Source organism: Elephas maximus, chromosome 1, assembly GCF_024166365.1.
Source record: "Elephas maximus indicus isolate mEleMax1 chromosome 1, mEleMax1 primary haplotype, whole genome shotgun sequence".
Classification (NCBI taxonomy): domain Eukaryota; kingdom Metazoa; phylum Chordata; class Mammalia; order Proboscidea; family Elephantidae; genus Elephas; species Elephas maximus.
In genome coordinates this window covers 52,383,123-52,399,638 of record NC_064819.1, presented here as the reverse complement: position 1 = coordinate 52,399,638, position 16,516 = coordinate 52,383,123, and the positions used below count along the sequence as shown (strand labels likewise).

The 16,516-nt window shown below is 39.0% G+C and overlaps 1 pseudogene; it reads right to left on the bottom strand.

Moving 5' to 3' along the window:
- Positions 1-883: 883 nt before the first annotated feature.
- LOC126059095 (NADPH--cytochrome P450 reductase-like) overlaps positions 884-16,516 on the bottom strand; it is a 53,180-nt pseudogene continuing 37,547 nt past the window's right edge.

The following is a 16,516-nucleotide window of genomic DNA, read 5'->3' as shown; positions in this document are numbered from 1 at the left end:
TCTGTCTGTCTCTCTGTCTGTCCATCTATCATCTGCCTGTCTGTCTATCTGTCTGTCTGTCTATCTATCTATCTACAGAGAGAGACTTAAAATCATGAGCTCATACTGATGCCTGTAATTCCAATCCATCACCGTAGGATTCAATTTTGTCTTCCCTTTCTATTTTATATTTTCTATTTTTTTTTATCAGCCTCAATATGTTTATTCAATTGCTCAATGTTAGGCAACAAAGAAAATAATTTCCTAATTGTTAACCCATACAAAACAAGCCTACTAGTAGAGTTCAATACATATTTACTATTCTTTTATTCTTTAAACTAGAATATATATCGAAATACTGTATCCAAAGTTAATTGGGTTACTGTTTAGCCCTCCCCCTCCCCAGTGTGATTATTCTATTCATTTATAATGTGTTTTTCTGTTTACGTTCATATACCCTATTAGGGTTTTCTCCTATCATTTTTATTTATTTTAGCAGAAAATAGAACTTTATTTCAAGGCCCAGAGGTTATCAAAAATTATTTACACTCATTGAAAGTCATGTAGTAGAGCCAGGCATCGGCTCAGCTGAGAAAAACGCCAGTTCCCTCACAACCAGAGGGCCAGAAGTGTTCCCAAAGTGCAGGGCCTGCTCACTCTTGGCCACATGTCCCAGGGCTGGGCTGCCTAGTGAAGGTGGACCTGGATCAACCTCGGGGTGGGGAGAGGGAACACAGCTCTGGTTTGGAGGGGTCTTCATCACTCAGCCTGCCTCCTGTGGCAAGGCCAAGTGGAAACTACCCAGGAGACTGTTGGAAGGCAATGTGAAAAGTGATTACATGGGAAGCAAGTCCCTAGGGGTATGAGGCACAGGGCAAGGCAGGGGCCTAGGCAGCTCCTAGCTCTATATGTCCAAGAAGTAGAATCTCTTGGTCATCAGCTCCTTGATATAGTCAGCGACCTGGGTGTGCTCCTTGACCCCAAGCTTGGCCACAATGTCATAAAAGTTGTGCTGCAAATCTGTCACCATGTTCCGGGTGTCCCCACAAATGTAGATGTAGGAGGGGGTGTCCCCAACAACATAGATATGGGCAGTGACCTCATGAATCAGCTTGTACATGTGCTACTGTGTCTTTTTAGTATTTTTTGCACATGCACCTTGTGGAACTGCTCCTGGGAGAGGGCCATGTTGAGCTGGGTGAGGGAGCCATTCTTGTGGAACTGGGTCAGCTCCTTGTGGTACAGGTAGCTTTACAGGTAGTTGGCAGCCATAGTAGAGCAGTATCTCTCCCACCTCCCTACCCTGCTGCTATAGGCAGGCCTGTTCCTGGATGAAGCCTATAAAGGGGCAACCTCAGTGCCAGGGCCCACCATCATGACAGGCATAGTGACCTGGAAGGGGAGACAGAATTGGGACCTGCACAAAAACATGGACGCCAAGGCCTGGTGGCTATTTTCCCTGGCAGGCTCCTTGGCTCATAGCCAGCTGGTGGCCATGCCCTTACTTATGTAGCCAGATGATCTCATATTTCCATGGCCACCACACTAATGTGCATGGAGTTGGGGTGACTTAGAAGGACGAAGCAACAGGGTTGTAGCAGGCCTAGAAATGAGGCAGCAGGTGGTCATTGGAGGCCACAGGATGGGTAGTCCTTCAGGATGGACAGGATGTGCCTCTGAGATGTAATGCCCAGCTCAGGTGCAGTACCTTCCCCTTACCCCAGGAGAAGATCTTCATGCACAAGTGTTCTTGTTCAGTGGGCTCCGAGGTGTCCTGAGACAGCTCATAGAACACATTGGTGCAGGGTGTAGTAGATAGTAGGTGAGGGCCTGTGCAGGACCAAATAGAGCAGAGGAAAAGGTGCTTCTTGTTGGACCATTCATTGAGATTGTTCAGGGATATTATGGCATCTAGGCTGACACCCATGATCTCACCAAGCTGGTTGGCTGGGGCAGAGTGACCAGGTAAAAATAGCAGTTTGGTCCCCAGATTTAGATCTGATTTTGAAACCTGAAATGTCTACTTTCAGGTGCATGAAGGTTCACCTGCTGGTTGGCAGTAACTCCAGACGAGTGGATTCTTGGGGTCCACGGGAGATTTTTGGTTCTCATAGCTCTTCAGATGGCCCATTTTGCAAAGTACACTTTGGCAATGTCTATGTTTTTTTGGAGCACAGGCTTATACTAGTGAATTCTGGACTCCTCTCCAGTGTCTTCCACCCAAAAGTGCTCACATCCAGCTGGCCAGAGCTGCTCTTGTCACATGATGAAATCTTCCCCTATATTCTCATCACTATCCCCTATTCCCAGCTCAGAGATGCACTGAGCACTCTGCTACGGTAGCCGCATGTCCATACACTTGCCTGTCACACTGAAGTGTTCATAGGTCTTCTTCCAAAGACCGAATGTCACACACTTGACCCCAGAGTCATTCACATCCATCTCCTGGAGCCAGTCATAGAAGTCCTGGGCTTTTATACAAACAGTAGACCACTATATCTGCCTGTCTGCCTGTCTGTCTATCATCTATTCATCCATCCATCCATCCATCCATCCACCCACCCACCCACCGACCCATCCATCCATCCATCCATCCATCCATCCATCCATCCATCCATCCATCCATCCATCCATCCATCCATCCATCCATCCATCCATCCATCCATCCACCCACCCACCCACCCACCCACCCACCCACCCATCCATCCATCTTTCTATCTTTCTATCTACCTATCATCTATCTATATGTATGTACGTATATATGCATAAATATATATATATATACTTTAAAACTTTACATATTCTTTTCAGTATAATATCTTTCTTTATTACTTCATTAATACAATTGTATGCCAATTACTTGTTTGATCTTCTGTCTTTTCCACTTGCCTGTAGGTTCTTCTCCACTTGCCTGTAGGTTCTTGCGCTTTAGTTCTATTCATCTCTTATCTTCAATGCCTTGCACAGTACCTGACACATTGAAAATATTCAGTGTTTATTAAGTGAATGGATCAGTTTAACCATTAAATTCCCACACAATTACATATGAAAAAATGGACTCAAATATTCAAATCTCTGGCTTGAAGCATGTAGCTACCAAATGGTGGAAATAAGATATGTACCCAGATCATCTAGGACTAATGTCCAGGTTCAATTATCATTCCCTTATATCTTGTTTCTTCTCCATGATGCTTCTATCCATTTCTAATATTTTCTTTTGTATTCAGTATGTAAGAGTAGGATTTTCCAAGGGTCTGATGTAGATCTGTGGGATTTTAAGAAGGACCATATCTGTACTTATGTGATTCAATGGGCTATTGGATACATGAGGGTAGTTATCCTATTTGTTTTCCATCCCCACCCCCTTTTTTTTTTAACTGCTACATACTGAGCGTCTACCATAGAATTGGAGTCCTGGTGATGCAGTGGTTAAGAGCTTGGCTGCTAACCAAAAGATCAGTGGTTCGAATCCACCAGCCACTACTTGGAAACCCTATGGGGCAGTTCTACTCTGACTATTGGGTCTCTATGAGTTGGAATTGACAGAACAGCAACAGGTTTGTTTGTTTGTTTTTGTTTTAGCATAGATTTTGGCATATAATTAAGTTTTTATGCATATTTTTGAATTAATGAACAAACCAATGAATGAATATAATTTTTAGGGAGCATATCTATCACTTATGTATATAACTAATAAGTCTATTCTTGAGCAAGTTTAAAGTTAAACATTTTTTGCTTCTCTCACCTCCATCTTCTAATTATTCTTATCAGACATATTGTCATGGATCCAGATTTTCATTTTTTAATACATTAAAGAAAAAAAGTATATAACATCTCCCTCCCAAAGAGATATGCACTCATCAAAAAAAAAAAAAAAGGAGCCATTAGTAGTCCAAACTCTTGGGTGAGTAAAATGAAGGACTGAACAGTAATGCTAATGATAGTTGGCATATATTAAGCACTATTACTAATTCTATGGCATGTATTATCTCTTTAATATCTACATCAGCCCTTTGAGATAGCTATTGCTATCTCTGTTTAGATATGATGAAGCAGAAACAGAGGAATCAAACAGCTGGCTAACATCACAGAGTTAATTATGTGAATAAGACAGGATTAGAATGGAAGTCTATCTGACCTGATAACTCTACCTCACAGACTTCAAGTACTGGTCTTGCTCCCAGGGTCTTTAAGACACACAAGCCTAACAGTTGAATAACTCTAAAATGTTATAAGCAGGTTTCTTTCACTGCTGGACTTCTTAGAACTTTTGATACACTAAAATACATTATAAATTTTTATTAGGTAGATACAGTGTTACACTTGTAAAAGTTATTAATTTGAATGTGGAACCTCCCCCCCCCCCCCTTTTGGCAAGTATTCTGTGTAATACACTTTGGGAAAAGCTGTTTTAAAGATTTAAAATATCTTCTGTCATTCTTTTTTTTTTTCTCATTCTAAGAGGCAACCAACTTGTCGTACACTCATAATGTTGACAATGGAGGCGTGCTTGATTGCACTTGACTATGATTTCTGGAAGAGAAAGCAAGCAAGAACAGAATATTCTATTTAAGCAACTCAACTTAAGGTCATGTTTAACATCAGTGTGGGTTCTTAAGAAAGTGAATTATTGCTGGATGGTAGATTTATAGCTAGACTTTCAGTATATTAGCAAACTATTTGGCATAACATTAAATTAGGTGAATTTGGTAGAAAGTGTTACCATTTATGAAGCCCATATGTTATTATGTTATTTCATTTTATTTTCACAATACCTCTGCAAGGTCAGAATTATTTTTTATCATCATTATAAAGATGAGAAAACTGAGGCTTTTAAATATGTCTGTCAGCCTCCTGAGTTTCGGTTTCATATTTGCAGTGAGTAATAAACTGGTAACTCAAGTAAAATCATTCAATTTTTAGTTCTTTTGAATTATCATACCAATTATTTTAAATCACACACTTTGCATCTTCTTGAGTTGCTAGTGAACATGCCCCAGAATTTTCTTATTCTTCCAAACCCAAGGAGAAGATCAAACTTCCCTTAGCAGCATTGTTTTTGTTTTGTTTTGTTTTTTCTCTTCACTAGCTTTGCCCATTCTAACCATTTTTTTCTTCTCTTTTCCTCTTTCCATTTTCTCGTGTATTTGTACATTTTCTGAAACCCTTGCATGTACTGAGATTACTGTATTTTCCAACATATTAATTCACATGTCACCAGCTTCTGTTTTGTTGACATTGGGGCTTCTAGCCCATGGATCCATCATGATATGGCTGGAAAGATTCTTCTAGTGTCGGAGATGTTTGGATTCCCGTCTTCACAGGTTGACTGTTAAATCTGCACTGTACATTTATCAGGGATACTCTAAATGGTACTAAAGCTGACAGAGCACAAGCAGGGGCTGACAGCCTCACTCCAGTTACAGCTGATTAAAGGCTGCCGAGGCCTGAGGGGCCCGCTTCTAGAAGAGGACCACTAAAAGCCAACCAGAACAATTCCTGCTTGCATGTTTTACACTGGCTACGGTGGAATGTCTGGATCCTGCACTTTCAAGAAGGGCAGAGGGTAGTGAAAGCCAGGGGTTTAGTAGCATTTACTAGGAGAAAAGACATGCATATTTTGATTGCAAAATAGAATAAATGCGCATACGAACATGCCCCATTGTACAGCTGTACTATGCACAGAAACACAAAGACTGCATATAAATACAAAGACAGGTCTGTATTTTTAACGATGCTCCTAAATGGTTGTTACCAACAATTAGGACGCCAAGTAATTGGTGCACAAGAATACATAATAATAATAGACCTTACATTTGCATAGCACCTTTACATCCCCACAGTGTTTTCCCATCTGTTGTCTTATTTGATTTTACACATTAATCCAATAAAGTAAGAATAGGGATTAGTACCCCAATTTTACAGGTGAAGGAAGTAGAGTACCTCAAGTTGAGGTGAACTTGCCCAAGGTTAAAGAGCTATTACGTGGCAGAGCTGGTATTTAGTTATTTCAACTTCCTGCCCTTGCTCTTCCTGTGAATCTATTTTCTATATTTGATAAGGTACAGATTTTTATCACCTTGTGACAACATTGGCAGCACTACAGAAATTACTTTGCTATTATTGTTTATGTCAAAAAAAATTATCTGTTTGTTAATCTATGACGTTCTAAGATTCTAAGTTCCTTGAAGGCAGGGGCTACATCTTTTTTTTTTTTTTTTTTAATCTTTGTATTCTCAGCTCCTGGAACAAAGAAATTTAATAATAATGGTTTGTACTTGACTACTAACCTAAAAGTTGATGGTTCAAATTCACCCACCAGCTTCAAGGAAGAAAGTCCTGGTGATCTGCTTCTATAAAGACTGATGTTGTTAGCTGCCATCGAGTCAGCCTGGACTCATGGCAACCCCATGCACAATGGGGTTGAACTTTGAGATAGGGTTTTCAGCAGTGCAAGCACTTTGTACTTGACTACTAACCTAAAAATTGGCAGTTTAAACCCACTGGTGGTGCAGTGGTTAAGAGCTATAGCTGCTAACCAAAAGGTTGGCAGTTCGAATCCACCAGGCACTCCTTGAAAACTATGGTAGGTTCTACTCTGTTCTATAGGGTTGCTATGATTTGGAATCAACTCAGCGGCAACGGGCTTGGTTTTTGGTTTGTTAGATGGCAAATAATTTAGGGGAATACAGGGAAGATAATAAGGGTCTTAGGCTTAAGAATTTTCACTCTACATGAGGTTCTAAAAATATATGTTCCATATAAAATTATTTATGCTCATTAAGTAGACTTCTATAAATTTATAAAAATAATGCAAAAGAGTAAGAATTTGAATTTGTAGTAAAACACATATTATGGAAGCATAGTAATTCTTCATTTCCTTACCACTGCCACCGAGTCGTTAAGGTTAAAACTTACAAAATCAAGTTTATACAAATAGAAAAACCAAACAAATAACAAAAATTATTTAATAATTTTAGGCAATTGTTTCATAAAGTTCTGAGTAGACCTCATTTTTATCTTTATGATAAATTTCCATTTTTTCTATTATATAAGTATTCTTAGGTAAACAAATATCTGTACACTCAAATAACAGAGCCTCTTTACTGTAGGCTTTTAAAATGTTACTCTCTTTATAAATCCTCTTACTTTGAGTTGCTTTTTTTTTTTTTTTTGGTTTGGTTATGTCCATAACTTGCTAAAATGCTTACGTTTAGTTACTCCAATGGGATTTGTCAGGTGAATAATAATATGATGACTCCCAATTGCTTATTTTTTCACTTTTAAATCAATTGTAGCATAGAGAATAATTTTAATAAAAGGGTTTTAATTTTAGGTTTATATTTCTGTCAGGATTTGTATCATTATGGTAATCTTCTGTGTTTCTAGTGCCCTGTGTGGTGTTCCATTACATGAATTCCTCTATGTAAAGAAATTCCAGTGAATATAGATTTTATCACTTTTTTTCTCATTTTTCTCTCAGGAACCCTGGACAGATTTTACAGTGCCAATTCACATGGGCCAGGAAATTAAATGTTGAAATACTTTGCCTCTTCGATTGGTAGTATTTTTCAAAAGCTCAGGTAATTTGGGACCCCATTCACGCATGGAGAGGAACACTTAATAATGAAAATGTAATTCACTTTAGCTTCTCCCAAGTTGACTTTACTTAGTATGGGCTATTTATTTATTTCTGAAATGTGAAATGTACATAATTTCCAAATGTTCATACAAATGTGTGTAATTATTTTTAAATGTTTTACTAAAATCATTAAAGACAAGATTATAATCAGGAGATTTTCATTAAACTATCACACCACACTTTCCCCTTTAAATTCCAGCCCTCACCTATTAGCACTTGAGGCCTGATTCTCAAAAATGCTGATAAAAAAAATCCCCACATAATCCTTATAAGAGCTTGACTTAACACTGCACATATAAAACATGTTTCAAAAAGGAAATTATTGCTTGTGATTTGAAAGTAATGCCAAATATAACTATAGTAGTCATGGAAAAAAAAAGTTGTGATTTTCCTTTAGGTTTAACTTTGGGTGTATTATAAAATAAAGTATTATTTCTTGATTTTTTTTAAATAACAAATATTAGGAAATTATAATTAAGGTATTTTTAATGAGTATACTGAAGAATTACATCCATTCCTCACTTATCAACATGGTTAAATTCCAAAGACAAGGTTGTTATGCCAAAAATTTGTGTTATGCAAAAATGGATAACCACATCAGATCACAAAATGGAGGATGACTGCATCATTACATAACTGCCAAATTACATCATTACATAACTGCCAAGCCACTGAAAATCATGGCCCAGCCAAAATGACACACAGCTTTAACCATTACAGACAGCATCTTAGGCTGGATTCTCTACAGAAACAAAACAAATAAAGTATATAAATATATATAGACAGAGAGAGATTTATATCAAGGAAATAGTTTATGCAGTTTTTAGAGGCTATAACATTCCAAGTCTTTGGGGGCAAGAAAGAAGCTTCTCTGGATTCACGTAACCGCAAAGGCTGACAAAACCAAGATCTGCAGACTGAAGAGCAGTGCTGTTGCAGGTTGTGAAGACTGACGAATCTCAAGACTGGCAGGCAAGACCACTGATAAGCTGCTAGCCCAAGCCCCAAGAACTGGCGATCAGATGAACAGAGCCAGCTTCAGGATCCAAGACAAGGAAAAGCCCTGGGAAAGACAGCGGGAAGGACTAAGCGATGGTGAGCAGAGAGATGAAGGCTGAAGGGGCAGTGAGTTGCCACGGGCCCCACGCCCACCAGTAGCACTCAGCAGATCACATCATAGGGGTGATCACATATCAAATCTCAACAGAGAAGTGATCACAACATTATATGGCTGCAAAACACTGAGAATCATCACCCGGCCAAGTTGACACACAGTTTTAACCTTCACAGACAGCCTTACTTTCACCTCACACCTTGGTATTTCTTACTGCCAGGCATAATGCCTTAATGCGCAAAATAGTCAGATAATGGATTTTTTTCACTATTCTTGTCAACGTGAAACGTCAGATAATGAGATAGTTGATAGGTGAGGAGTAGGTGTGTATTTCATAATGTAAAGATGTAATCTTGAAAAAATTTTCTCTAAATATGACAATGTTCATAGCTAATTTATTACAGAGTATTTTTGTTATAGTATGAAAAAATGTAGTTTTTAAAAAAGCAAAAAATTTCATGCCTATTCAATTCTATTTCACTAATTTATTTTTGTTTATTTATTCTTTATTCATTCAGTTAATATTTGTCAAATTTTGTGCCAGATCTGGTGCTAGCTATTTGCACAAGTAAAGAACAGCATGCCTACAGGAATCCCTGCATGGTGCAAACATTTAAGTCAACACTGATATCACTGTAAACAAAAGGTTGCCCGTTCAGACCCACCCAATGGCTTCTTCGAAGTAAGGCCTTGTGGTCTGCTCCTGAAGGATTACAGCCCTTAAAACACTATGGAGCACAGTTCTACTCTGTACACTTGGGGCCATCATGAATCGGAATCGATTTGACTGCAAATGACAACAGAGCTCTCACCATCCAGTAGAAGAGTAAGTGAACTAAAAGTCTCTGGAATGTGAACTCTTCAGTATTAAAAAAAAAAAAAAATGATTTATGGGATCAAAGAATGGATTAATTGATTCTACCTAGAGAGCCATGAAAGGCTTTTTTGTGCAAGTGATGTTTAAGATGTGCCTGCCAGGCTGAGGAAGATTTTTACCAGCAGGAGGGAGGAGACCTGCATTTCAGGTAGACAGCCTAGAGTGACCAAGGCACTGAGAAGTGGAGAACAGGACACAGTTTTTAAAAATGAGGGATTTGATACGGCAAAGAGCACAAGAAGCTCTAGGGACAAGAGTGGGAGATAAGGCTGGAAACCTAGTTTTGGGTGGCTCTAGAGAACTAATGAACATACTGAGCAGCATGGATTCATTGACAGGTAGAGATAAATTTTGAGGGTTTTCCTTTAGCCCTCCTTGTTGACTATATATTCTTACAGAAAAGAGAAATCATAATGAACACAATTATTCACCCCAAAGTAAGATTTATAAAGTTAGAGGAAAATTGAAATTCTTTACTTACGAGACAATGATTTTTCTCCCTCCTTACCCTTGCGTCTGAAAGTGAACAGGACTTGAAGCACTCACTGATGAAGATCAAAGACTACAGCCTTCAGTATGGATTACATGTCAACATAAAGAAAGCGAAAATCCCAACTGGACCAGTAAGCAACATCATGATAAACAGAGAAAATATTGAAGTTGTCAAAGATTTCATTTTACTTGAATCCATAATCAATGTCCATGGAAGCAGCAGTTAAGAAATCAAACAATGCATTGCATTTGGTAAATAAGCTGCAAAAGGCCTCTTTAAAGTGTTAAAAAGCAAAGACATTACTTTAAGGATTAAGATATGCGTGATCCAAACCATGGTGTTTTCAATCGTCTCATATGCATGTGAAACCTGGACAATGAATAAGAAAGACTGAAGAAGAATAGATGCCTTCGAATGATGGTGTTGGTGAACAATATTGAATGTACCGTGAACTGCCAGAAGAAGGAAAAAATCTGTCTTGGAAGAAGTATAGCCAGAATGCTCCTTAGAAACAAAGATGTCGGGACTATGTCTCACATACTTCTGACATATTATCAGGAGGGATCAGTCCCTGGAGAAAGACATCATGCTTGGTAAAGTAAAGGGTCAGAGAAAACCTCAACAGGATGGACTGACACAGTGTCTGCAACAATGGGCTCAAGCATAACAACAATTGTGAGGATAGCTCAGTACTGGACAACATTTTGTTCTGCTGTACATATGGTAGCTATGAGTCAGAGCTGACTGGGTGGCACCTAACAACAAGAACAACCTTTGCATCTAGGAGTCCTCGGGAGGTGCAAATGGTTAACATACTGGACTACTAATTGAAAGATTGGATATTTTGAGTTCACTAGAGCCTTAGAAGAAAGGTCAAGTGAACTACTTCCAAAAAAATCTGACATTGGAAACTGTATGGAGCATAGTTCTACTTGGATGCACATGGGACACACAACTGGTACCCTTGGGTTCCGCACGGCTGTGCAAAAACAGAGAGTCTAAGCCTTCTGTATATGTGTGAAAGGGATTGAAGCAGGTACAGAAAAGAAGAAACAAGAATAGATTGAGATTAAGGAGAATTTCTAAAGGAGGAGGGTATGGACTAGGAAGGGACATTGGACCACGAGATAAAGAGATCCAGAGTCTAGACCATCTATCCAAACATCTAGTCACAGTGTTTGCAAAATTCGTGTAACATCTCAGAGATTGCGTTTGCTTTTCTGAACTGAGGTGATGGGGGGATGCTGGAGTTGACAATCTTGGATTCCCTTCTAGATATAATAGTCTGTGATTATCTTAGGGGACACTGAGCTTCTGTTAGATGGAAACATATGAGAACAATTAAGGGTGACGTTTGAATGACATGATGAACATAACGTCACTGGCATTTACATGTGAAGATTTTTACATGTATAAAAGTTTTGTTACGGATATGCTTACCACAGAAAGTAATTAAAAAAAAAACTATGAGTATAACATTTATGATTGTGAAAGAACATTGAAAGGTAAATTTCAACTGTAGCTTTGCCTTTAATTAACTCAATTCTGTTATTTATAAAATGGGCTTAATAACACTGTATTTTGTGCATGATTATTTGAACGTACTTGGAGAGAGTTTTACAAGTGTTGGAGTCTCTTCTTTATAGCTTTATTTGATTAAGTATAAAATTAGTGTGCAAGTGTGCACGCTATTAGATCTGGTACCGCTACAGCTTGAACAAAATTAGCAAACTTTGGGATGCTGGAGGCAAAGTGATGAAGGTTAATGCAAGATTAATTGTCCATCTCTTGCTGGAAATGCCCTGCCCAGGATCATCTCCACAGAAGCTGAGTGGAGGATCATACTCACCCACTGAAGCTTACCTCCTGTACAATCCATATCAACTCATCAGCCCACCTCAGGAGCAAGCATCCCAAAAAACCAAAAAACCAAACCCAATGTCATCGAGTCAATTCCAACTCATAGTGAACCTACAGGACAGAGTAAAACTGCCCCATAGAGTTTCCAAGGAGGGCCTGGCAGATTCAAACTGCCGACCCTTTGGTTAGTAGCCATAGCACTTAACCACTACACCACCAGGGTTTCTGGAGCAAGCATAGCCAGGCCTAAAAGTCCCCACCATTTAAAAAGTTTTTTTCTGTAAAGCCAGAGTCCCTTGATTTATAGACAGCTTGGTTTCCTGTTATGTCTGAGTCAACCATTGTTCTGAGCCATCTGATGGCTGCGTATACGATGACCAGAAACTTCATCAGGAACACAGTGAGAAGGAGATCCTGCAGGCACTGGGAAAGACAAAAAAGCCTTAATTCTTTCTTTAAAGGTATTGGGAGACTAAGGACTGCAACATTCATTCAGAGCAAATTTAGCTCCAGGAGGTTCTTGCAACTCTGAAAGATAGGTATTATTATCCCCATCATGTGGATAGGAGCCCTGGTGGTGCAGTGGTTAGAAGCTACAGTGAGCTGCAGCTGCTAAACCAAAAGTCCACCAGCTGCTCCCTGGAAACCCTAGGGAGCAGTTCTACTGTGTTCTGTAGGGTCGCTATGAGTCAGAATCACTCGACAGCAATGGGTTTCATTATATGGGTAAGAAAATACTGATTTCCAGTAGGTAGAAGATTTTTCCAAGGAATCAACTAGTGCTGACACAAGAGGGCTTTTAATCCCATTCTAAGTACTGAAAGATTTAGATGAAATGTAAGTGGGTGCATGTTTCTGTGCATGCACGCATACATGTGTTTGCGTGTGTCTGTAACTTATTGGATGACTAATCCGTAGTAACATCTCTTGATTACATGAGGCTAAGAAAGGTGGAATAAGCATAAATGAGTACCTTTTTTCCTTGTGAGTCAAAAGGAAGCATTTGTCAGTTTGGAAAAATAATTCTCACTCTAGTAGAATTATATTTAAGATGTAATTCATACAAAGAATAATGCCCATAAACAGAAATTGAAAACCAAAATGGGAAACATGATTTTAAAAAGAAAAGAAGTTACAAGTTTGTTTTGCCATATGTTTTCAAAGCATACTAAATGAAGGATCCTCCTTTCTCTGAATATCAAGTTCCTTACCAATGATATGTTCCAGTGTTTCAGTTCCGATAGCGGAGTCAGCAGTAACTCAGTACAAGTCTACGTGTCTACTTATCACCTACTTGTCTTCCTTTCCAGTAATCTAGATTTATGGCACAGCTACCCTTCTCCTTCATCCACAAGGTCCTGGGACATTCCGGTAGCCAATCTGCCCTTAAATATGTCTCTAAGGAAATGCTGCTAATTAGTATTGGAATTTACAGCCTTCCATTTTATTGACTTGTCCTACTTTCTTTGATAATTAACTAATGAGTAAAGTAATGAGCTATGTTAGTCAGTCATGCTGTTCAATTAAATGGCAAATCAATTATTGAAAATCGTTTCGGACAGCTCTAATGTTGGCATGATGTGTGTGTATGTGTGTGCATATTTAATGCAAGTGTAATTATGGCCTAGATATTACAAAGTCAGTTTGTGTGAGGATGCTATGACTTCAAAGGTCCTTTCTGTCTGCAGTGCAGACAGGATCTTATCCCAAAATGCAAGCAGGTCATTACTTATCTAGGCTCATTCTACAATTTGTAATTCTACAATTTGAAAAACAGAAGCTCAGTGAAAGCAAGGGAAACCCTCAGTGAGATGGAATGACGTAACAGCCACAACAGTGGGTTCAAATATACCAACTATCATATCATACCTGCGGTCGCCATGAGTCGGAGAAGAACTGGACAGCAACAAACAACAGCGGCAACAATTCTTACTTAACTAACACAGCACAGCTTCTTTGGGCTCTGTGCCAAATATCTTACAAAGCAATGTCTAGTGTATGAATATTAAAAGACATATCCTTAAGCTTGAAAAATTCTGTCCAGAACATGGTAGACGAATATTTATTGGTCATAAGGGCATAATTTAATCTAACTGCGGAGTGAGAGGAAAATGAAAGCACATACACACACCCTTCTGGTAGACTAAAAGCTAGATTGGACAAGTGCGAAGAGCCGTTGTAAGTCTCTGGCCTTGGAATGGCCCTCCAGTGCAGGTAAAGTAACCACAGACAGACTCCTCACTAGCCAGGCTCTCAACCATACTTCCTTTCCAATCCTTCGCTACTTTCACTTTCTCCTTCAGTTCCTGAAGAACACCTGTCACCTTTACATCTTCTTTTTGCAGTACCCTGCACCTGTAGTTTACTGTGGAATTTAGAACACCCTAAAGTCTTTCTTCCATCTGCTCTTAATCTTGTTGTAATCTAATATTTTTGGCATTCACTACTGACTCAACCTACTGTGTGTGTGTGTGTGTTTTTTCCATCTTTTAAAATTATTTTTTATTTTTAGCTAAATCCTTTATCTGGCATGATCATAAGCAAAAGTGACTAAAGGGCAATATTTTATATAATATAGTCTGATCAAACAGAGCAAATGAGAAATACCCTTTAGGAAACTGCTGCCTTGAGAACCAGGACTGCTTGCCGGAGATGTATAGTTCGGACTGGGGTCATCTTGTCCCCTCCCACCAGCCATTTAAGCCTGTCGGTTAAAGTGTTCAATCACCCCTATGGCTTGAGGTTGGTATAGAGCTTGAAGAGTCCATTCAAAATCCAGTGGCGGCCTCTGCGTAGAATGAGAAGCCCTACCTGATTCACCTGCCTAGAACACCTTGGCCAACCTGGTGAATCTAACCCAGGTTCCATAGGCAGAACAGCTTTTCCATGCTATTCAGCATCTCCTGATGACAGTGTCAGTCTGTGCATGTAGGCCCAGTCTAGGATGGTGTTTGAATTTCCATGGACAGTGCTCTCGTGAATACAGAAGATCATCGGTTGCACATCTGTTTGCTCCAGAGCAAAGAGCGCTTCTTTCAGCCTCTGCAGTTTGTTGACAAGTGAAGTCTCCTTGTTGGTTATTTTCCCCTCTCAGGATAAAGACCTTTCTGATGGTTAGGAAGTGAGTATATTTGTCTAGATATCTCATTCCCGTAGGTGCTTGAGTTCATGAATTCTCAAAGATGTCAGTTACAACATTGTAAGCTATTCAAACTCCTAACAACCCACCACTGTTCTTTTTAAAGGGAACCTTTAATTTGAGATCTGCTCCATTCTTATTTCATTCTTAAGACAGCCTGTCAGCTGCAATGTGGCCAAATGGCTTTTATATGTGCCTTTCATACAGTTTATGAACACTGAGATTTTAGAGTTCTTTGGATTCTTAACCATATTTCTTTCAGAGAGAACTTAGATAAAGCTTTAACTGGTAAAACTTTTATCAACATGTGAGAATGCAATTTGCACCTTCAAAATATCCCCAAATTTCTTAAAGGTGTAAAGATAGTTTTTATCCCCTAAGCTACAGTTTAAAATCTTACCCTTCAAAAGTGATTAAGCTCTCTGTTATAGAAACAACAAAGCCAAGCAAATCAAAGCCAGGTCGAAAAAGGCAACATAAAGTTTTCATTTCCAAACAGTTTTAATTCTGTGTTTGTACTCTTGCCTGAGACTGGGCAAGGAACTCAAACATTCCCATATGAATTACATTAGAATTTACATATGAATTACATTAGAAATACGAGCTCCATCAAGGGATAATTAGCACTGTCCTGGGTTATGTGAAGGCGAACAAAATTAAATAAGAACAATTTCAAAGGGAAGTTTTGTTTTGCCTCTTCAACTAAGCTGGTTTAATCAGTGATAATGACTGAAATAAATCTACTCCATCTAAAGCAATGTACAACCTACCATATTGTGTGAAATGTCGTTACTGACTTAGTAAATCATAAAGTCAATGAGATGACATCACTCACACGTTTTTGACATGGTTACTCTGTGCTTCCTGCCAAATGTAAAGGTGGGAGAGCCTGATCCAATCAGAAAGCACAGTGAGGGCTAATGCTACAAAAAATACTCCAGGGAGCCGTCGTAAATGTCCAGGAGACCCTTAGTATCATATGATACACGCTTTGCGTTGCATTTGTTGGTGCTCTTCCTATGATTGTTATTCCATGTTCACAGAGGACAGAGAGTAAAATGTCTCTCTACAGAATGGCACGGCTACTAAAGAAATGCAGACATGTAAAATAGTAACTGGCAGTAGTCTGGTGATATAGACATGCTTTAGCCCCTAAACAGGGCCATGGTTTATGAGTGCCTCCCCTAACGAGCTCAACTCCAGTGACCATAAAACTGAAATATAATTATGACATTAAAGATGCCTATATTTGAACTTAATTATTAATTAATTTAATGAGAGGATAGGAGGCTGTAAAATTGCTAATTAAATGGCTCTGTAAAACTGCAGACGGTGGAGGATTTACAAAATGATGAATCCCACAACAGTGTTTTTGCTGTATCAATATTCTATTACTATACAGTATGCCAGAG